General features: G+C 35.6%; 1 protein-coding gene and 1 non-coding gene across 2 annotated transcripts in view; both read left to right on the top strand.

The window, feature by feature from the left end:
* LOC149409986 (uncharacterized) overlaps positions 1-25,189 on the top strand; it is a 174,860-nt gene that overhangs the window by 103,674 nt on the left and 45,997 nt on the right. The window lies entirely within an intron of this gene.
* Positions 5,470-5,541, top strand: TRNAG-UCC (transfer RNA glycine (anticodon UCC)). Its single transcript has one exon. It is a non-coding gene; the product is annotated as a tRNA-Gly (tRNA).

Raw genomic sequence — 25,189 nt, 5'->3', positions numbered from 1 at the left:
TATTTCGCAAAAGCGGCGCTATAAAAATCATCCAATAAATAAATAAATAAATAGAAGAATTAAAAAAAATATTAAAACATCATAGAAACATAAAAACAATACTCATCGGAGATATTAACTTAAATATCGCTAATGACTACTCCTCTAACGATAAAGATAACTATTTAAATATGTTAGCAGAATTAAATTACATTTCATGTATAAATTCATACACCAGAAACATTATCGGACAACGACCATCTTGTATCGATCACATATTCACAAACACCAAAGATATACAAAATATATCATCTGCGGTAATTAAAACATCTGTAACGGATCATTTTGCTTGTATATTTAAATATGACTACAAACATCAAAACCTCTCATTACCAACCACAACGGCCGTTAATAATACTGATAAATACAACTATAGTATTAATATAAATTCTCTCACTAAAATATTAAGTAACGAAAAAGAATGGCAAGAAATATATCAATGTAACGTATGTAGAAGAATGTAGAAGAATGCTGCAAAATATTTGATAAAAAACTGAGTTTTCACATAAATGCTTGTAGAAATATTAAATCTAACAAAACATCTTCAAAACTAAAGCCAATCAAACCATGGATAACTCACGGATTAATCATCTCAATTAGACACAAAGAAACACTCTACAAACAATATACAAAACAACCGGAAAATATAACATTACAAAAACATTTCAAAGCTTATAAAAAAAAACTTACATATCTAATAAAAAACACAAAGGATGACTACTACAAACAAAAACTTGAATTATCTGGAAATGACAGTAAAAGGATTTGGTCCATCATAAATGAAATTGTCGATAAAAAACATTTAAAAAATAAAACAATCAACAATGTAAATCATAATGATTCAAAAATCTGCTGTAAAGATAAACCTCTAGAAGCCGCAAATGTATTTAACAATTTTTTTTCTAATGTAGGAAAAAACCTCGCTAAAAAAATCCAACAAGGCCTTACCCCAAATGACCCCAATACTACAGTAAATAATGAGCATAAATTTGAATTATTTCAACCAACAACACCAGAAGAAATTGAACAAATTATTACAGGTATGAAAGGAGGTTCTGCCCCTGGTTTTGATGGGGTCACAATACAAACACTGAAATGTATAAAATCACTAGTATCAAAACCATTAACTCATATAATCAATACAAGTTTTCAAAGCGGAGTTTTTCCATCCATGTACAAAAAATCTGTAATTATACCAATATTTAAAACCGGCAATCCGGAAGAACCAACCATTTACCGCCCTATTTCTTTACTATCAAACATTGCAAAAATATTTGAAAAAATTGCCAAAAAAAGAATAACTCAGTTCATAAAGATTAATAATATAATTCACGAAAATCAGTTTGGATTCATGGAAAACAAAAGCACAAAAGACGCCATTGCTAAATTATCTAGTACCACACAAGACGCTTTAGACAAAACATTAAAATGTGTTGGTATTTTTGTTGATCTCCAAAAAGCCTTCGACAGCATATCTCATGTTAAACTAATACAAAAATTAAAGATCGTGGGTTTTAATGACACAGCATTAAGTTGGCTAAAAAGTTATCTTCACCAAAGAACACAAGTTGTAAAAATTAATCACGCATCTAGTCTACCACTCACAAGTGATTTTGGGATACCACAAGGTACTGTTTTGGGTCCATTACTTTTTATCATTTACGTAAACGATATTTTTAAACAAAACCTCAGTGGAACAGTTATATCTTACGCGGATGATACAATTATCATAATTAAGGGTAATGACTGGAAAATTGTAAATGAAAATGCAAATAATGACATCCAAATCCTAAAAAACTGGTTCGATACAAATCTACTTTCAATTAACGCAAAAAAAACAGTTTATATACCATTCACAATAAATAAATTCAAAACTTACCCCAACATTCATATAATAATACACAACAAAAAATGTAACAAAGATGTTTGTAATAAATCATGTACCATACTAAACCAAACAACTGAAATAAAGTACCTCGGTGTAATTGTAGACCAACATATGAAATGGAACAGACACATATGTGAACTTGTTAAGCGCATTAGAAAATGTATCTATATATTCATTAGATTAAGAAATTTTCTCAAGCTAAACAACCTGAAAAAAGTCTATTACGCACTAGTCCAATCATTACTTCAGTATGGAATCATTGTGTGGGGAGGTGCATATGAAAAAATTTTAAGCTCTGTAAAAGTGGTACAAAAACTAATTATTAAAGTAATTTTGAAAAACAACTAACATTCTCTTCAGCATCATTGTTCAAAATTTTCGAAGTACCAAAAATTGAAGACCTCTGTAAAAAAGATGCAATATTACAAATATATAAAGAAACTGTAATAAAAAAACATAAATTTAACTCATCCTTAAGGCATAATTTTAACATCCAAATTCCTCTATTTTCAACTCAACAAATGCACAATAATTATATTTACAAAGGCATAAGATATTTTAATAGTCTTCCCGAAGAAGTGAAAAAAATACCAGATTTTATTTTATTCAAAAAAAAGGTCAAATTTATCTTTAAAAAAAATTAATATCACCTTTCAAATGTTATAACTTCAATTCATGTTACAACCAAAATTAACGTCACAATCCTCTTTTAAGTTTATATTTATTGTACTGTATTTATGTTAACTACTGATATAAACATGAAATAATTGTGAAATAACTCCTACGCCAAGCTCAAGAGCTAGCACTCTTTATTGGAGTAGAAATTCAATACCATATGTTTTTCACTATTACCTATTATTACCTAATTTTATGTACAATGTAACAATGTTATAAGTTAAACAATAAAAAAAAATTAAAAAAACGAGCCGTGTGCCAACAATCAAAATATTGCATTTAAATAAGAGCCATGTGGCTTTATTCTACATCCAAACTATCTTGAATTAACTAGAGATCGAATTCCACAAACTGCTGCATTTAAATAAGAGCCATGTGGCTTTATTCTACATCCAAACTATCTTGAGTTTCCTAGAGATCGAATTCCACAAACTGCTGCATTTAAATAAGAGCCATGTGGCTTTATTCTACATCCAAACTATCTTGAATTTACTAGAGATCGAATTCCACAAACTGCTGCATTTAAATAAGAACCATGTGGCTTTATTCTACATCCAAACTATCTTGAATTTCCTAGAGATCGAATTCCACAAACTGCTGCATTTAAATAAGAGCCATGTGGCTTTATTCTACATCCAAACTATCTTGAATTAACTAGAGATCGAATTCCATAAACTGCTGCATTTAAATAAAAGCCATGTGGATTTATTCTACATCCAAACTATCTTGAATTAACTAGAGATCGAATTCCATAGACTGTTGCATTTAAATAAAAGCCATGTGGCTTTATTCTACATCCAAACTTGATACGTGGGTACTTACATAGTGATTTTCATCCGACACAGTGGTCGGCTTTGTTTCCGTAGGAAACTTAGGACGCCAAACTTTGAGTGACAAAGTATGCCGAGCCGAGTCTACTGTGGTAGACACATGAAACCCTCCCTCAGGGATGGGCATAGGGTGCTTATTCACAAGCAGATCTGATGAGTATTAATGAAAGCCAATTTCTCAAATAAGACCAATAATCTCTATTTCAAACATAAGTGGTTTTTACAGAAAAGATATTATATAAAACTTACCCCCCATCACAAACCGTATACCAAAACCCTATCTAACTAGATATGCTGTGGATGGATGGAGACGCCTTCCTTCAAGGGTCCGCGACTGCTTCAGCGCGGGCGACCAGCCCGCCAGCTCCGTCTCTCGTTCAGTCCCAGCCCAGGGACTATCAGTTCCTTTGCAATGGTCTCCGGTTACCATCCGTCCGAGTATTCGCGAAGACCGCAAGGCGGGTGTGGTAAGGCGGGAAATAGGCGATTCCGCTCTCAAATATGATACCCAACCGATAAATTGTCAATTACTGCCTGCTCCTGTCAGGTATTACGCGCGAAGCGAGTGAGGATTGCCGCCCTTTTTGAGGATTACTCTCGAAACGGAATCTCGCATCCCGGTGTCCATTGACCGAGTTTCACTGTCCCGGGTTCAGATATAAATCGCGCATTATTCGTATTTACTCGTGATGTTGCACATGAACGCAATAATCCGCGTTTCAGGATCGGATGCCTAGATCAAATTATTCAAGCATTTGCTCCGCTCGACCTTTAAAATTCACAATCGTTTTCAACTTGGCACTTTGACATTCCCACAGAGTCCAAGCCCAACTGGGCCCTGTGGGTAAGTGCCAAAACCCGCAAGAATAATTCCTTTCCTCCTATGTTGCGCTCATATGTGGCCGTCAAAAAAAACCCATAGACAATAATTGAAGTGATAATCAGTACCTGATTACAATTGTTATGTTTAAATTAACTATTTTCATAACAAACTACCTTGAATTTACTAGAGATCGAATTCCACAAACTGCTGCATTTAAATAAGAGCCATGTGACTTTATTCTACATCCAAACTATCTTGAATTTCCTAGAGATCGAATTCCACAAACTGTTGCATTTAAATAAGAGCCATGTGGCTTTATTCTACATCCAAACTATCTTGAATTTCCTAGAGATCGAATTCCACAAACTGTTGCATTTAAATAAGAGCCATGTGGCTTTATTCTACATCCAAACTATCTTGAATTTCCTAGAGATCGAATTCCACAAACTGCTGCATTTAAATAAGAGCCGTGTGGCTTTATTCTACATCCAAACTATCTTGAATTAACTAGAGATCGAATTCCATAAACTGTTGCATTTAAATAAAAGCCATGTGGCTTTATTCTACATCCAAACTATCTTGAATTAACTAGAGATCGAATTCCACAAACTGTTGCATTTAAATATGGATGTTCATTAATCATTGAATACTTTTTTGTTTTTATTTTGTTTATTTTTGAAGTGAAACTTCTTTAGGCGCGTAATGAATTTTCGGGGACGGAGTAAAACCGAGTCACGATCGAAACGAAAATGCGGGTACCCCCACCACCGATTAAAGTTCATTTGATCTAGTCAAAGTTTTGAAGTAACATATAAATGCTTCTTAGCTCATCCCGACAACTGGCGTTAGTGGTGTAATGGTCAGCATAGTTGCCTTCCAAGCAGTTGATCCGAGTTCGATTCTCGGCCATCGCACATTATTTTTTTGTTTTTAACGCCTTTTTCATTCAATATCTTATTTTTTAGTAGGTCAGAACATTTTTTAAAAGAAAATAATATTGCAAAATAATAAAAACACTTATCTCACTGTGATAAAACATTACTCCGCTAGAGCGCGCTTTGCGTTATTGTGTTGGATTAAAATTATTATCTAATCCGTATATTATGATAATTGTATTACATTTATTTAATTAATTTATTTATTTTGATAAAATATAATAATTTTCAAAGTTTTGAAGTAACATATAAATGCTTCTTAGCTCATCCCGACAACTGGCGTTGGTGGTGTAATGGTCAGCATAGTTGCCTTCCAAGCAGTTGATCCGAGTTCGATTCTCGGCCATCGCACATTATTTTTTTGTTTTTAACGCCTTTTTCATTCAATATCTTATTTTTTAGTAGGTCAGAACATTTTTTAAAAGAAAATAATATTGCAAAATAATAAAAACACTTATCTCACTGTGATAAAACATTACTCCGCTAGAGCGCGCTTTGCGTTATTGTGTTGGATTAAAATTATTATCTAATCCGTATATTATGATAATTGTATTACATTTATTTAATTAATTTATTTATTTTGATAATATGTAATAATTTACAGAAAAAAAAATTAAAACTATCTCCCTCTGATAAAATATCCGTTCGCTAGAGCGCACTACGCGATCTTGTGTGGGATTCTATTTCTGTACATTGTACATTATTTTTAAAAATATATTATATTGAAGTGAAACTTCTTTAGGCGCGTAATTCGGGGACGGAGTAAAACCGAGTCAGGATCGACACGAAAATGCGGGTACCCCCACCACCGCTCACCGTTCACTGTCCCTCTCTCACCATATGCGCTTGTTGAGGTGGGGGAGCCGCTCACGAACGTTCTCTCTCTTCTCTTCTTTCCTCTCTCTCAGACACCAGCGAACTGCGCCACGCCAAGCATCAGCTGCTTGGTTAGTATACTGCGTCGTGAGTGTAATACGAGTGAAATACGTAATTGATTGTGGTTCATACGGTTTAACAAAAGAAGTTTCACTTCTGTCTTGCGTAGGCTTGACACACCCACTTTTTATTTATTAACGAGGCTTCTGACTCACATAATGTTGTCATTTTTTGCCTCATCTGTTTTTAAAATTACAATATTTAAATATTGTAATTATAATTTATAAGTTCTTTAAAAGGTGCCTTTTCATTGAATACTGGATATTTTAGTTTGTCAGGAGATTCAAAAATCAGAAACGGAGAAAGACGGGCAAAGGTATTTCGATTGTAAAAAGCATTGGGGATAATGTAATTTGAACTTGGCAAACTTCAAATGCCGACTAATAATAATGTGTGAACTATTTCTAACCAGTTTATAAATTATTGTTAAAAACAATTCTGTACTTTTTACATAATATTATCGTTGATTTGGAGGCAGCTCAGTTAGCAGATCATATATTTTTACGTTACTATAATTCATACCTTATATTTTGTTTACTGTTACGTTTATAACTATTGTATTGTATTTTCATTAAAAAAAGATGTACTGCATTGCACGTAAAGGTCCTTTGAGTGTTTCATCACTTTTGGCTCTAAAACCCCTGGTGGGTTTTGGCCTCCTCAAGAGTCTTCCTCCACTCATCTCGGTCCCGCGCCAGCTCTCTCCAGTTTCGAAGCTCCAAGGCAGACAAATCTTTGAGGACGTTGTCGTTCCATCTTAACCTTGGCCTTCCCAGGCTCCTTCTCCCTATCGGTCTTGAGCTCAGCAGGGACTTTGGTTCTTGATGCTCGGTCATTCTCTCCACATGACCTAGCCACCGAAGTCTTCCCAGTTTTATGAACTTTGTGACGTTTAGCTCCTTAAACAAAGTATAGAGCTCATTGTTATAACGTCTGCGCCAAAATCCATTTTCTAGAACCGGTCCGAAGATGCGCCTCAAAATTTTCCTACCAAAAACGTCCAGTGCTCGCTCATTCTTCTTAGTTAGAACCCACGTCTCGGCTGCGTACGTAAGCACTGGTCTAATTAGTGTTTTGTACACTAATACCTTGGTGGTTCTGGAAAGCAGTCTGGATTTTATTTGTTTTTGTAGGCGGAAATAGCAGCGGTTTGTATTCACGATGCGCTTCTGGATCTCCTATGTAGTGTTGTTATCAGGGAGCCCAGGTATGTGAATTTTGATACCGTTTCAAAATTTTGGCTTCCACATATGAGAGATGGGGTTTGTTGGGTACATCTTACGGCCATGTATTGGGTCTTCTGCTGGTTTACTACAAGACCCATATTTTTGGCAGAACTTTCAAGATTTACGAAGGCGTCTTGTAAATCATTGGGATTTTTCGCAATTATGTCGATATCATCAGCGTAAGCCAATAGTTGCACAGAGTTGTCAAATATCGTTCCTCTTTTCTCAATGCCTGAGTCGCGAATAACTTTTTCTAAGGCTATGTTAAATAAGAGGCAGGCCAATCCATCTCCTTGTCTCACCCCGTAGAGCGCTTCAAATGGTTCGGACAGATCACTGCCAACCCTGACTCTACACGTTACTGGGGACATTGTCAGTTTCACCAGATTGATCAGCTTACCCGGTATTCCAAACTCACTCATTGCATTATACAATGCGTTCCTATTAATGCTGTCATACGCGGCCTTGAAGTCTACAAAGACTCGACATTGTATTCTAACGTTTTTTCTAAGATCTGTCTCAAGGAGAAAATTTGATCAATGCATGATTTGCCTAGCCTGAAGCCACATTGGTAGTTGCCAATAATTTCCTCGGACATTGGGAGCAATCTTTTGTACAAGATGTTAGACATAATTGGTATTTAACAACGTTATTCCCCTATATTACAGCACTCGAGTTGGTCGCCCTTCTTGTGTAGTGGACAAACAATTCCTAGTCTCCACTCTTCGGGCATCTCTTCTTCTGTCCATACTTTTTGAATTAGGTTATGCAGGTATTGAGTAAGCTCTCCACCTGCTGCTTTAAATAATTCAGCCACCAGCTCATCTGACCCGGGGGATTTGTTGTTTTTCAGCTGTGTTATTGCCTGCTTCACTTCCTCCAGCGAAGGGGGTTCAGTATTGTCATTGTACGAGTCATCTCCCATGCTCTCCACCGTGTTGTGCTCTACCTCTGCCGAGTTGTTATTGAGAACCGTATCAAAGTGTCTCACCCATCTCCTCAGGATGTCAGGCTTTTCACTCAGTATCACTCCGTTCTCGTCCTTGCATATATTTATTTTTGGCTTAAACTCAGCTCTCATGTTATTTACTTTTTTGTTGAAAAGCTTACTCTCATTCTTAAGCCTGAGTGCTTCAGCCTTTCTAATTTCTTTTTGTAAATATTCACGTTTCTTTTTTCCTGTGCAACTTCTTTTCTCTCTTCCTTGTTTCCCTATAGGTGTCCATAAGTCGTCTTGTGCAGTCTTGTTGTGAGGTTTATTGGCAGAGTTCATTTTATTTTTTGTTACTTTTGCGCAGTCTGAGTCAAACCAATGGTTTCTTCTGACAGGGTTTTTTTTTACCCAGGGTTTCGAGAGCAGCTGTTGTTAAAAGGTTTTTGCAGGCCGTCCATTGTGAGTTGATATCATTTATGTCACACTGCGGTATCCTGTTGAGTGTAGTTCGAAACTCCATTTTTGTCGTGGGGTCTTGTAGTTAGTTGGTATTAAATTTTGTGATTTTAGACCTTGTTGTTTTACCAGCATTTGATATTTTAAACCGCAGTCGACTTGCAACGAGAAAATGGTCAGAGTCAACATTAGCTCCCTTATAAGTGCAGACATCTAGTAGATTGGATTTATGTCTAGCACTAATAAGTACATGGTCTATTTGGTTTTTTATTCTGTCATTTGGGTGTTTCCACGTGGCTTTGTGTATATTTTCGTGTGGAAATAACGTACCACCTATGACCATATCGTGAGATGCTGCAAAGTTTATCAGGTGTTCTCCATTCTAATATTGCGCGTTCATGTCCCCTATTATGATTTTAATGTCACGCGGTGGGCATTCATCAAAAGCTTTCTCCAGCTTGTCATAGAAATCTTCTTTTATATTGGTGGGTTTGTCCTCTGTGGGTGCATGGACATTCAGTATGCTCAGATTGAAAAATCTTCCTTTTATTCTGAGATACGCCATTTGAGGGCTGAGTGCCTTAAAGTCCATGGCGAGGTGCTTAGCTCGTTTGCTTACCAAGAAACCTGTCCCCTTTATGTGGTGCTTCTCGTGACAGCTGTAATACATGCAGTAGTCTCCTTTTTTTTCTTTTCCTTTCCTCTTCCTTTGAGTGTTTGAAACAAATTAAAAGAATATGAACAAAACCAATTGCAGGAAAAGTCAGTAGTGTAAGTGAGAAAATTAATGATATTCACACCAATTACCCAACAAAAACACAGACACATTTTTGATGTTATCAGAAAATAATGAAAGAGGATCGAATGTAAATATTTTACAGTTTTAGGAAATTGAAAAATAAGTCAGAGAAAAAACATGTTATACCTGTGCATAGAATATGAGCCATGTGACAAAATGGCATTAAAATGCGATTTTCTGGTAAAAAATAATTGATGTTTTCTTATATTGAACGAAATATATTTTTCCTACTTTGTACATAAATAAATGTGTAATTTTTGTAGTATTAGTGTAGTTTTTATCGATTTTCTCGGAATGTACTCAGAGTCATGCAGCCCATATTTTTGATGTGCAGCGACGATATATATTGTCTTCTTTGAGCATACTTTGTGAGAGGAAGAAAACAGGTATGAGGGGTGGGTGGATCAGTGTCTCCAGGAGTGACGGACGAATTAATATCCCGCTGCGGCTCAATGCGATGGGTCGAGAGACCAGTTAGAGAGGTCAAAGGGATTCCTCAAACCAGTCTCTTCCGATCTGGCACGCAACGCACCCTGAACACACCTCACCCGATGTACCCCGGAACCCCTGCTAAATCCCCAAATGTAGCGAACCATTTGAGGTAACCTATGGCAGGGGTGTTGGTTAACCAATAAATGTTAATTACTAAAACTAAGTTCTTCAATACCTCATATGGGCCACTTTCAATTAATTTAGTAAGAGTTCTTACGGAAAGGCGTTTTCAATCGCGTAATTTTCCCGCCTAGATGCTTTGTTCTTCATTACTTGTACATTGTCCATGGTTTTGTTTGCGAATTGTAAATTAGTTCAAGTTTCAAGTAATTTTACAAGAGGAAATTTATAAAGTATCTAGAAGAAAAACATAACATAAGTAATATTTGGTTGCAACATTGTATCTATATTCTCCCTTCCCGTGTCCATAATCCATATCTTAATACTTCTTTGTTAGGTTGCAACATTGTATCTATATTCTTCCTTCCCGTGTCCATAATCCATATCTTAAGAGGATTATGAAAGCTAAAAGTATTTTTGTTCTTACCCCTTCCATAATAATAATCACGAAACTCAGATTGTATGTCATGTCTGCGCGAGGCAAGGAATTGTTAAATAATGCATTTGCCGGGCTCGGCGAACCTGCAATAGGTAGGAAGCGCCCGGAAAGATCTTGTTCCGTTGACGCTTCCGCACGCTTGCTAAAACCCTTTTTTTTTAAAGCTGCATTTAATTTTTTTTTTAGATATGTATCATGGATTTATAATCATTCAAAATAACAGGAGCCTTATTTTTTTTATTTTTTTTTATTTATTTATTTAAACGCCCATTGGGCTTTTACATACATAGTTCATAAAAAAGTAATATTCTGAAGATTGCAAGTTCACAAAAATAATAGAAAAAATACATATAACCATATCCATATAATAACAGCAAGTAAAAAGTACACAAATAAGAATATTCCTACTCCTATGTTATACAGACTTAAATTAGTTAATAAATAATGTAAATGCTAGGTAGTGGCAGCAGTAACATGATACAATACGACACATAGTTTATGAGGCCTTTGAGTTAGAAAGCTAACGAAATAATTATTGGTAGTATTGTTAACAGATATACCTACTGCATTTGACTGGTTGTAGTGGCCTGCTAAATCGAGGGCGATCGGTCAGCCATTTTACATAGTTTATATAAAAAAATATATTGTGAAGATTCTAAATAAAGAATAGTAAAGCAATAATATAACATTAACCTTTAGACATATAAAACCAAGCAAAAAGCAAATCTAAACATGATAGTTTGTAGGTATAAGCCTGTTTTGTCAATCTTGAAGAAATAATTAAAAAAGAAGTGCAATAGCTAGATGTTTATTGTTTTAATTTAAAAGTTCTAATATTTTGGTTTTAAATTTGTAAACCGATTGGAAATGATAGACATCGATTTGACTATATTTGTTTCCAAGTGTATGAAGCCTTTGAATTGGAGAGTTTACAAAGTAATTATTGGCAGATTTGGTAACAAAATATAGAGCATTTAAACGAGTATCACGGGTAGGTATACGCAAATTAATTAAGCTCGTTAAATCGAGGGCGTCCAGGTTGCCATTTGATATATTGAAAAGACAAACTAAGTCACTCACTGTGCGTCTTGTAGTTAAATCGCTTAGGTTTAGTAATTCCATTAGATATGTATAATTAAGTTCTTCGATTGGTATTCCAAGTTTGTAATTAATAAACCTTAGAAACTTATGTTGTACTCTTTCGATTTTTTGCTGATGAGTCTTATAAAATGGAGCCCAGATTGTTGAGTTGTACTCCAAATTACTTCTTACCAACCCAGTATAAAGCAATTTGAAGGAATTAATTGTTTTAAATTCTTTTATCGTCCTCAGAATGAACCCCAGGCATTTCATGGCCTTATTGGTTATTTCATTTATATGAGGAACAAAAGTTAATTTACTGTCAAATAATATACCAAGGTCCTTAATTTGTTCGACTCTTTTTAGGACATTGTTGTTGATGCTATATTGATATTTAATGGGATTTTTGATTCGGGTAAAAGTTATTGATTGACATTTTTCAATGTTGAGAAACAGTTCATTTAGGGTGCACCACTCTTGTAGCCTCACAAGATTTGATTGCAATACGCTACAGTCATTATGATTAGTTATTGTTTTGTAAATTTTTAAATCGTCCGCAAATAAAAGTATCATAACTCCATCGTAGATGGAAGTTATGTCGTTGATAAATAAGGAAAATAACACTGGGCCCAGATGTGACCCCTGTGGGACTCCGGTGAAGATTTCAAAGTGATGTGAAAAATGTGAATTGATTTTTACTGATATTTTTCTTTTGTGAAGGTAGCTTTCGAACCATCTTAAAATATGCCCAGTTATACCCAGAGATCTTAGTTTGTTTAAAAGAATTTTATGTGAAACTTTGTCGAAAGCCTTACTAAAGTCTGTGTACACTACGTCTGTTTGAAGACGATTGTTCATAGAATTAGTTATATATTCCTGATATATCATTAAGTTTGTTAGAGTAGATCTTTTTGCTATGAAACCGTGTTGTCGATGTGAAATTACTTTATTGATTTCAGGCGAGAGTTTAGAGAGCAGGACAGATTCAAGTATTTTCGGGATTGACGACTGGATACAGATAGGTCTATAGTTGGATATATCAGATTTATCACCTTTCTTGAATATTGGAGACAGAAAGCTTGTTTTCCATTTTATCGGAAAAATGCCAGTTTTTATGGACAAATTAAAAAGTTTAGTTAGAGGATAAGTCAATACTGATGAGCATTTCGATAAGAAGATTGGTGGAATGTTATCAGGACCAGCCGATTTGTTAAGGTCAAGGGATTTTAATTTGGTTCTTATATCACGTTCTTCAAATATACATTGATTGAAATCGATGTTATTATTATTAGGTGTTGTGGCGTCGAGCATTGGTGAGTTGTTTGTAGAAGCATAGATTTTACTGAAGAATTCAGCAAACAGATTAACAACTTCTTGGGAATTATCGGCCATTTTGTTATCTAAATACATGTTAGAGGGAATACCAGAGTCATTGTTGTTAAGTAATTTTGAAAATTTAAAGATGTTATGGGGGTTGGCAAGAGCCCAGAGGCGGATTTGTAGTCTTGGCCGCCCTAGGCCCCAGACCATGTAGCCGCCCTTTTCTCAGTACCCATCATATTGACCAGGGGTATCCAAACTTTTCAGTAAGTTCCTAGGGTCAAAACCGTTTTAATTTTCCTGCCATTATCATTCATGGTTCATGGGGTGAGATTTGTCCAGGTCTCGGCGGCGGATACGTCTGCCCACCTGCTGCGTGGCGGGCCGGATCGAGAGAGACTGGGTGAGGGAGACCTTTTGACCTTTCCAGCCGGACTATCTTGACCCATCGCCTTGCACCGCAGTGGGAGGGATGTATTCATACGTATGTCACTCCTGGACACACTAATCCCCAGATTCCTACCCACCCCTCATACATTTTCCTTTTCAGAACTTCCTATCCTTCCCTTCCTTAAAAAGACCCTCCACACAGCATCACCTAAGATGACATAGGTCGTGAGGGAAAATATTTTCCTCAAAGCCTCCTGTGTGGAATTAATGTAAAAAAATACGGTTACTAAATTCGCTAGTTCAATTACTGTATAATTGTCGATTATCGCAGGCCGGATTGATGACATTGGCGGGCCGTTGTTTGGAGACCCCTGATATAGACTATAGACTACATAATGAATTTACTTTATTGACAACTTTTATCGAAATCGATTCAGAAATTTAGTTAACTATAATAGCTGCTAGTTTGTAATACTTTCTAAGGTTTCAAGGATTTGAATAAAACATTTAAAACAGTTTTAGGTTTAATTTATTTAACTAGTTTCAGGTTTATTCTCATACAATAATATATAAGTGTTTCACAGTTACAATTAGGGTTGCCAGATACGGGCTGGATAAAAAGTTATTATTAAGTCTCCAAACATATAAAAGAAATCAGCACCTCTTTTAAATAAAAAAAATCAACTTAAGGTACATATTCGAATATAATAACTAAACTTAAAATACAAATTAAAACGTTGGTAAAAAAATTTACGTAAAGCATTATCTAACAAAAAAAAACTGAACTCAAAACAAAAATCTGGCAGTTACAATTCTCGTCTGCACTTAAGCCGCAAAATCATTAATTAGATCTTCGCAATCCAATTTCCTTAAAAAATCTGCTTCTATGTTAAGCAAAGCAAGATTGTTCAGCCTTTCCTCCGCCATTGTTGTGCGTAAATAATTTTTTACACGTCGTAAACAAGAAAATGATCGTTCTCCAGAACAGTTACTGGCGGGAGTACACACACATTCGAAGAGCAATATCCACGTTTGGATAAATGGCTATTAAATTATGATAAATTCCAAATTGGAAAGTATGGCGAGCGATATGCTGAAATACGCCATCCCACGCATATTATAGCTCTGTGTGTGAGCACGCTATAATGCATAACAATACCTAACGCGGTTGAGTCACTAGCGCAACTGAATGACGGTAGGGATTGGTTGGAAATACACGAGCGACGGAGCATGATAGGTGTGGCGAGGGCGACTGCGGGGCGCGCTGTGTGCTGTGTGTGAACACGCTCTTGCATATCGCTATTTCGTACGTAGAATATTTAGGTACTTAGGAAGTAATTTCTTGTTATCATCTGTGACTTTTTTGCCACGATTGGCCGCCCCTAATATCTGGCCGCCCTAGGCCCGGGCCTACATAGGCCTAAGGGCAAATCCGCCTCTGCAAGAGCCGATTCTTCGCAGTTGTCGATGCACTTTTTATAACATTGCTTGGACATTTTTTTGGTTGACTTTCTGAGTTCGTTAAATTTAGCGTAATCAATAGGATCGCGTGTTGATTTGTAGATCTTATGAGCTTATTATGTAGATCTTATGATTAACACGTAATATGTGTAAGTCAATTTTTAGTAATTTAGTGATGTTTTATTTGTAATAAATGTGTGTATTTACTATTTTTTTTTCATGCACAAATCATTACAAAACAAACCAAAACTGCCGCATCTCCGGTGCAACAAGTGGGAGGACGTCTCACCCATTCTACGGGTTCTTACGCAGTTTCCTTTTGAAAAAATATTCTTAGACACAAAAGACAAGAAGTTGAAAAGTTGGTTCAAATTCATTAAATACATATACATATATGTAGTTGGAAGTTGGAACCCTTACAAAGAGATTGTTATAAAAAATAAGTATAAAATTATCAGACAGCAATGCATATCTTGCCATTTAAATAGAACCGGCGTAAGAGGTTAAACTACCCTTCCCGCCGGAAGTGTTAATTATAATACTTTTAAAAAAAGACAAACATTCCCGAATTGCAAATAACCTGACAATATTTGAAAATCTCCTACTACCATCACAGTAAGCGGAAAATGTTGCTTGTGTCACAATGAAGGACTTACCCAGGCGATAAATTGAACTCACAATGCCGGGGTGGGACCCAGTCGCAATGCCAAATAAGCCAAATAACTATTATATTATATTTTTTTATAAAAAGATGTGCTGCAGAAGAAGACCTTTCATAATCTTGGTATATAAAAATCACATGTTACTGTGTTCGTACACAGTAATCTCCGAAACCGCCCAACCGATTTCAATGAAAGTGTATGGTTGGTTCCAGCTTGAAATATAGAATAGTTTTAGACCCGATATGTGGCGCTGTTGTCGAGATCTAAAAATATTTTTTCAACGACAATTTAATTTTTCTGATTTTTTAAATATTTTTTTTTTTATTACAAGATAATACATTACAAAATTATAACAAAGTAATAATGTATTATTCCCAATGAGTTTATAAAACTCATTTCGGGAAAGACAACATTAGAAAGGACAAGGCAAATAAATAAAATACAAAACGCAGATGTTATTATGGAGTTGTGGAGTTCCAGAGAATGTTATGGAGTTCCAGAGTTATGGAGTTTCAGAGAAAGTCCATGTTATGGAGTTCCAGAGAAAGATTGTGTTAGTCATTAATGAAACTGCTAAGGAAATAGCTTTTAAGAGCTTTTGTCAATGTTTTTTTGTTCGTTGCCGGAAGTTTTAAATTACAAGGTAATGCGTTATATTGTTTATGTGCAATGTATTGTAAGGACTTAATTTCAAATTTGGTCGTGTAAGTAGATGACGATCAATGTATTTGATTTTGTGATCGTGTTTTGTGCTGGTGTATGTCAGAATTAAAGACTGGTTTAATTGGTTGGTGTGTGAGGAGTGTTGAATTATTTGTAGAATGGCAGTTGTGATGTTATACTTTGGCAGGACTGTAAAAGGAAGTATTTGTGTCTGTGAGTATATATCTTTGACATGTGTATCCCATGGCAGATTATATATATTACGTACGGCTCTATTTTGAATTACTTGTATTTCGGAACTTTTTTTTTGGTAATGGTTCCCCAGATACTAACTAGATAACTCAGGTGGGAGTAGATCATAGCATAATATGTTGCACGCAGTAAAGATGTGGGGAGCACACCTTGGAGTCGATAAAGTACACCGGTTATCGGGGAAATTTTGGATTTTACATTCTCAACATGGGAGTTCCACGAGAGGTTAGAGTCTATGAGTAACCCCAAATATTTCATTACTTGAACATGTTGTAGCTTTTAATTTCCAAGAATTATATTCATACCCATGTTATCTTTTTTTCCGAAAGTAAGGTAATGGGTTTTTTTAACACTGAGGCTTAATTTGTTTAATCGAAGCCATTTAGCCAGCTTTGCGAGATCTTTATTCATTAGACCTTCAGATTTTTACAATGGTAGTGAATCACAGTATCATCAGCGTAAAGTTGAAATTTTCCCGAGATGCCACATTTAGTTATATCATTGATGTATAGTAAGAAAAGTAGAGGTCCAAGAATCGAGCCCTGTGGCACTCCACATGTGATTTTTCCAACGCCGCTTAGGTTCCCTCCGTTATCGACAAGGCAAAATCTATCAGCTAGGTATTAGTAGATTATTCCCAAATGTTCCATTTTTTGTAGAAGTATTTCATGATCTACCGTATCAAAGGCTTTTTTCAGATCTATAAATATAGCTGCCATATATTTGCCCTGGTCCATGTACTGCTGAATGTTAGAAATGAAATCGAAGGTGGCACATTGGGTATTAGAGTTTTTCCGAAAGCCATATTGCTGTGGCCGAAAGCCATATTTCTCATCCAAAAATATATACAAACCCAAAATTTAACTTCCCTTCATAAAGGCGGTCTGTGGCAGAACAACGCCTGCCTCGGCCCACTAGAATCATTATAAAAAACATTTTACAAATGCAATTAAAAAAAAGAATTTAATCTAACAAATCTCAGTATTAGAAATTATCGAGGAATTATAGAGCTATAAAAACGAATTATTAGTCATATTTAAATACAAATGGAAAGCATTTTTTCCATGAGACATAAATCATTAATTCAGGTAAATCAGGAATAAAACCATCGATTAACAAGTAGTATTTTGAGATTTAATAATCAAACAACATCAGTATCAATAAGAGGGCTTTGAGAACATATTTTCACACTAAGTTACTCGGATTCTGTAAAGAAAAATTAGCGGATCATCTTGTTATTCTCATTAATCAATCATTAGCGAGTGGACTGTTTCCGATATTGATCCGGATTAATTGTAAAGCTAGCAAAAATCGTTCCAATTCACAAAGAAGACTACAAAAAAATCCATCTAATTATCGTCCAATATCAATACTCCCAGTCTTCTCCAAAGTATTTGAACATGTAATCAAAAATAGACTAACAAAATATCTCACAACTAATAATATTCTCACGCCTCAACAATATGGGTTCAGAAAATTCTCCAACACGAAATGTGCTGCCTTTGATTTTATACTAACTCTTCAAAAACACTTAGATCAAGGAAAATATGCAGCGGGCATTTTCATAGACCTCAAAAAAGCGTTCGATACGGTTGATCATAAGATTCTGTTAGAAAAACTTGAATATCTGGGCATCGTGGGCAACAATCTAAAACTTTTATCTAGTTATCTTACGGGTAGGTGCTCTTCGGTTGTTATTGGAAAAGAATCAAGTGATCATAGAAATATAACATGTGGTGTACCACAGGGCTCGATTCTCGGGCCTTTATTATTTTTGATTTATACAAATGATATTGCAAAATGGGGGTTGAAAGGTACCCTTCAACTTTATGCTGATGACACAATATTATTCTATCATAATACTAATTTAAACGAAATGGAAAAAGACATGGAAAGGGATTTGGGTCATCTAGCCGAGTGGTTCAGAATCAATAAACTTAGCCTTAACATTGACCGGTCAGTGGTTGAGTGGGCATAGCGCTTGGGTCACACCCGAGCGTCGCGTGTTCGATTCCTCGGCTGGCTAAGTCCTCCATCACAACACAAGCAACATTTTCGGCTTTCTATGGTGGTAGTAGGAGATTTTCAAACATTGTTGGGTTATTCGTAACCTGGGAATGTTTGTCTTTCTTTAAAAAAAAAATATATATATATATATACAGGGTGTCCGGAAACTCGTAGTACAAGCGGGAAACTGGTGAATCTAAATCACATTTGGAGTCGATTTTGTAGTATATTTTTTTTTATTTGAGCTTTCGTTATCGAGTAAATCGAGTTTGAAGTTGATTTTTTTTTATTTTTTTTTAATCAAATTCTTATAAATTATTACTGAAGATCAAAGTACCCAACTAATTAAAACTATTTGAAAGTAAAACAAATGAAGAAACTCGGATTTGAAGCATTATTTTGAAATCACCCTTCATTTAACCCGGTGTAATCATAAAATATTTCTGCTCTGCAGGGTTAAAACATCTGTTATTCAACCCTAAACACCAGAAAAAACTTTAACCCTAAAATAGCCGAAAAATATTTTTTTTTGGTTTTTTTTTTTTTTGAAAATGCTCAAATCAAAAAACTTTATGTTTTTTTGGGTTCCCCATGTGGTGTAGATTCTCCAGTTTCCCGCTTGTACTACGAGTTTCCGGAGTTTATATATATATATATATATATATGTTGAATAATGTTCTCGGTTTACCCGCGTAAAGTAGTCCTTAAAAGGACTTTTTAATTTCTGACGTTTCGGACAGATCTCACTGTCCATCTTCAGAGGCCTTATGTCCTGAATTTCGTCTCAAACTGAACGCTTTCGCGTGTCTGTTCGGTCCGGAAGTCAAGATACAAGTGGGTGCTTATCAATTCTTATGTCTAGGACGAAGTATGCGTGTTGATAGTGATTTGACGGTAGAGGGGGTGGGGGCGGGGTTGGCAATATCAAGCAGTATGTGTGTAGCGACCTGATTGGGTTGTTTTGAACTTGTTGGAAGTGTTTCTGAGAATTTTGGAAATGTCGGTTTTGGGTTATTTTGGTCAATTATAACTTTCCAGGTGTTGGGAATTCTAATTGAGTCATTTCTGGTATTCATATTATTTTTATGTTTATGAATTTCAATTGCTTCGCGGTAAATTCTTTTTGGCTCATTGTATATGCTAGCTATTGTTGTGGTATTATTAAAGTCCATTTTATGACCTTCATTAAGGACATGTTGTACTATGGATGAAGTTAAGCGTTTATTAGTGACATCTACCTTGTGTTCTGCAATTCTACATGATATTTTTCTGTTACACCGTCCAATATACACCTTTTCACATGCCCCACAAGGTATTTTATAAATACCATGAGACTCAAATGGAATGTGGTCTTTCGGACTTCTTAATAGAGATGAGATTTTATTTTCCGATTTATAAATTGTTTTGATTTTATTGCTTTTGAGGATACGACTAATTTTATCTGTTGAGCCTTTGATGTATGGGAGAATCGCTATAGAAAGGGGGGGTTCTTCTTCCGTTTCAGGATCAGTTTTTTTTTGCGTCTATTTATGGATTTGTCTATTAAATATTTGGAGAAGCCATTTGCTTGAAGAGCGCTGCTAAGAAGATCTAGTTCTTCGTGAATATGATCTTTGTCCGCTAGTCGTTGTGATCGGGTAACTAAGGTATTTATAACTGATGATAATTGAGATGGATTGTGATTTGAGTAAGCGTTTAAGTATCTATTTGTATGTGTCGGTTTACGATATACGGTATGGCCAAGGCTGCCGTTATTTTTCTTTTTAACTAAAATATCGAGAAATGGGAGACAACCGTTTTCTTCGATTTCCATGGTAAATTTAATATCTTCGTGGATACTGTTCAAATGAATAAGAAAGTTATTTAATTCTTTAATTCCGTGTTGCCAAATAATGAAGGTATCATCTACGTACCGACGCCATAGTGAAGGTTTCAGAGGAGCGCTCTCTAGTGCCTTTACTTCAAAGTACATCATATAAATATTAGCGATTACTGGGCTAAGGGGGGAACCCATGGGAGCCCCAAGGATTTGTTTATGTATTTGTCCCTCAAACTGAAAGTAGGTATTTTTAATGCAATGTTCCGTCAAAGTGATAAAATCAGCAGGAACGTCTAGTTTTGTTTTAATTAACTCTAATGCTTCAACGATTGGTATTTTTGTATACAAAGAGACTACATCGAAGCTAACTAAAATGTCCCCTTTTTTTAGAGTTATATTAGAAATTATTGAAGTAAAGTGCTCAGCATTACGCACGTAAGAATCAGCTTTTTCAACAAAAGGTTGAAAGCGTTGGGCTAGAAATTTTGCTAATTTCTGGGTGGGTGAACCACACGAGCTAACAATAGGCCTGAGGGGTGCGTTAGGTTTATGAATCTTTGGAAGACCATACATTTTTGGACAGCGTGATGACTTTTCTCTGGGGATAAGTATCTTCTTGATTTCATCATCGAGTTTGGAGTTTTGTTGAAAAAGCTGATTCTTACGTGCGTAATGCTGAGCACTTTACTTCAATAATTTCTAATATAACTCTAAAAAAAGGGGACATTTTAGTTAGCTTCGATGTAGTCTCTTTGTTTACAAAAATACCAATCGTTGAAGCATTAGAGTTAATTAAAACAAAACTAGACGTTCCTGCTGATTTTATCACTTTGACGGAACATTGCATTAAAAATACCTACTTTCAGTTTGAGGGACAAATACATAAACAAATCCTTGGGGCTCCCATGGGTTCCCCCCTTAGCCCAGTAATCGCTAATATTTATATGATGTACTTTGAAGTAAAGGCACTAGAGAGCGCTCCTCTGAAACCTTCACTATGGCGTCGGTACGTAGATGATACCTTCATTATTTGGCAACACGGAATTAAAGAATTAAATAACTTTCTTATTCATTTGAACAGTATCCACGAAGATATTAAATTTACCATGGAAATCGAAGAAAACGGTTGTCTCCCATTTCTCGATATTTTAGTTAAAAAGAAAAATAACGGCAGCCTTGGCCATACCGTATATCGTAAACCGACACATACAAATAGATACTTAAACGCTTACTCAAATCACAATCCATCTCAATTATCATCAGTTATAAATACCTTAGTTACCCGATCACAACGACTAGCGGACAAAGATCATATTCACGAAGAACTAGATCTTCTTAGCAGCGCTCTTCAAGCAAATGGCTTCTCCAAATATTTAATAGACAAATCCATAAATAGACGCAAAAAAAAACTGATCCTGAAACGGAAGAAGAACCCCCCCTTTCTATAGCGATTCTCCCATACATCAAAGGCTCAACAGATAAAATTAGTCGTATCCTCAAAAGCAATAAAATCAAAACAATTTATAAATCGGAAAATAAAATCTCATCTCTATTAAGAAGTCCGAAAGACCACATTCCATTTGAGTCTCATGGTATTTATAAAATACCTTGTGGGGCATGTGAAAAGGTGTATATTGGACGGTGTAACAGAAAAATATCATGTAGAATTGCAGAACACAAGGTAGATGTCACTAATAAACGCTTAACTTCATCCATAGTACAACATGTCCTTAATGAAGGTCATAAAATGGACTTTAATAATACCACAACAATAGCTAGCATATACAATGAGCCAAAAAGAATTTACCGCGAAGCAATTGAAATTCATAAACATAAAAATAATATGAATACCAGAAATGACTCAATTAGAATTCCCAACACCTGGAAAGTTATAATTGACCAAAATAACCCAAAACCGACATTTCCAAAATTCTCAGAAACACTTCCAACAAGTTCAAAACAACCCAATCAGGTCGCTACACACATACTGCTTGATATTGCCAACCCCGCCCCCACCCCCTCTACCGTCAAATCACTATCAACACGCATACTTCGTCCTAGACATAAGAATTGATAAGCACCCACTTGTATCTTGACTTCCGGACCGAACAGACACGCGAAAGCGTTCAGTTTGAGACGAAATTCAGGACATAAGGCCTCTGAAGATGGACAGTGAGATCTGTCCGAAACGTCAGAAATTAAAAAGTCCTTTTAAGGACTACTTTACGCGGGTAAACCGAGAACATTATTCTACATCTTACACCCGTGAAAACCTTAACCATAACATATATATATATATATATATATTGTCCTCTTCCCGTATTATGTTGATCCAGTAAGAAGTTGTTAGACTAAGTTGATCCACCTTTAACACCATATAACTTGGCTATTATGGAATACATCTGAATGAATTGACAACAGTGGTACAATAATTATCAATGTTGCCAGTTTGCCAGAAAAACCATTTGATATACTGTTAATAAAATTTTCAAAATTTGTATGGAAATCGGATGCATAATTTATGTTGATCTACCCAAATTGGCATACTTATGTTGATCTCATATATATTGATCTATTCCCGTAGTATGTTGATCCAGGTAAGAAGTTATTAGACAAAGTTGATCTGTGTCCCTATATATGGTTTTACTAAATGAACCAATCAAGGGGCAATCGGTGGACTGTTCATCACAAGGTTTTATGTGATTCCGTAATCTTTTGTGATATTGAACTCAAAGTATTAGTCTCTAGAGTCGAATATCGCATGAAATGACTGTGAAATGGTACCGTTTCAAATCAAAATGACGTGTGTTGCTTGAATTGTTTATAAGAAATGTATGCGTATTTAGATCGAAACGAAAATTTCGCAAAAACAAATCCATAAAAAAATCATAACTTAGCAGGGGTACACGGGTTCATAGGGTGAGGTTTGTCTAGGTCCTGGCGGCGGATGCGTTTTCCCATCTACTGCGTGGCGGGCCGGATCGAAATAAACTGGTTGAGGGATACCTTTCGACCACAAAAATCCAAAATGGCGGCAAAAGGAATAATGTTATGTAGGAAATTTTGAACCTGTATCTTTTACCATCTCTCCTAATTACGCTTCGTGACTTAGTAGGGGAGGCCGGGTTCTTGGTTATAATGGGTAATTAATGGATGGTTGGACGCGGTTGGAGCTAACTAAAAACTGTCCAAAGAAGCGAAGCTAGCAGTCCACAATGGAGCAGTGGCGGCCGGTGGTCAAAATATGTGGGGGTTCACCGGATTACAACATTAAGTCATAAAATAAATTAAATAAAGGTACATACCTATTTATAAAGAAGTTCTATTCTCTGTTCATTTTGTTTAGCAAAGACCTCTATCAATGCTTAACACTGATAGTGCGTTCAGTCTGTCCTGGCTCAACGTGTTAAAAGATTTTATTCTTTTTAACGTTGAGAAACATCTTTAGCTTTCAACTGAGGTCATTCCAAAGGTCACGAATGGTGCAAAAGTTTTAGTAATTTCACAGTCTCGGGAAAGTCTTCTAATAAACAAGTACTATAAAAAAGTTGTAAAATTGATAAAGCGCCGTTAGCTTTTGAAAAATCGTCGCGGGCGTAAATTGCACAGAGTTTACCTTTTAGGTACTGAACTTTATTTAGGAAGTCATACGTTTTAAGCGTCACATTGAAATCATGTTCTGGGAAATTTGACCTGTATCGATTTTTATTAAATAGCTCATTATGGTGTTTACCTTAGGCACGGTAGCCTGAATCCAATTGCATTCTGATGTCAACTTTTCGTAAAACCTTTAAGCTCAAAACTTTTTGTAAATGTAAATGATAAGAATTATGTTTTTTGATTTTTTCAGAAAGGTGAGTTACATCAGTAACACCGCTGATTGTCCAAACTGAATCAACATCGTAAATTAAACACGTAAAACAAAATAAACTATTCAATTGATCACATGCACAGAGCTACAAGCTTTGTTATACATTGTTTTGTTAAATGATCGAGTAAACTTCTTCGATCCAGATTTGCACTCTTATTTTATTATCAGTTCAGGTTTTAGGTGGACCGGCATTTTTTATTATCACTTTGTTTTCAAAACTCGACCTATTATTCTTAATGTATTCCACATTCAAACTCATTCTTAATTTATACGTTGAACAAACACAAAAGTAATCATAAATTAGTATAACATGCAATTGATATGCCTTATTAATAATTGATATACAAGATCGATAAAACCTGCAATTAAACTTCAAAACTTTCTCAGAGTAAGAAAAGTTTTAAATTCAAGAGACAATGCCTGGCAACGGCGAGTACTGACTGAACTGATAATAAGTAATCTGACCATCACTAATCTCTTAATGACAAGTTTTATCCTGTATGCTTGTATCGAAGAAGCGTAACATTCGCTGAAAAATAGCAGATGGTAAATTGAAACAACGATATCGACAATAATATCAAACATACGCGTTTTAGTTTAACTTTCTACTGAATAAACCGTTCCTTCTGATGTGGTGGTAAAACTCCGAACGCCGTTCTTGATATGGTATTATTTGCAAAGAATAGTATGTAATGGTATGGACCCATGCTTTCGACTGTTCCACAGAATATGCGACAAAGCAGTTAAATTTTGGATCGCAATCGAAAACGAACTGCTACGAACATAGTCACAAGTCAAAGTCGGTCTGCAAGTTAAGCGCGCTTAATAAGTAGGTACCTTTTGAATGAGATATTATAACCGAACCGAGTTTCGTATTGTGATTAGCCATGTCGGAAATCTTGTTGGTTGTTCGGCGCTCGGGAGCACATATTAGCTGGCCGCCACTGCAATGGAGTGCTGGTACCTACCCTAATATATGGAAATGAGGCATGGAATTGGCAGAAGAAGGCTGAAAGTAGACAGAATATGATGCCATGCCTCACTTCCATATATTATGGTAGGTACCAGCACT

The sequence above is a fragment of the Hesperophylax consimilis genome, chromosome 28 (genome assembly GCF_061612785.1).
Source record: "Hesperophylax consimilis isolate HC1 chromosome 28, BYU_Hcon_1.0, whole genome shotgun sequence".
Classification (NCBI taxonomy): Eukaryota; Metazoa; Arthropoda; class Insecta; order Trichoptera; family Limnephilidae; genus Hesperophylax; species Hesperophylax consimilis.
The sequence above is the reverse complement of the archived record's forward strand: the minus strand, read 5'-3'. Positions and strand labels throughout refer to the sequence as shown.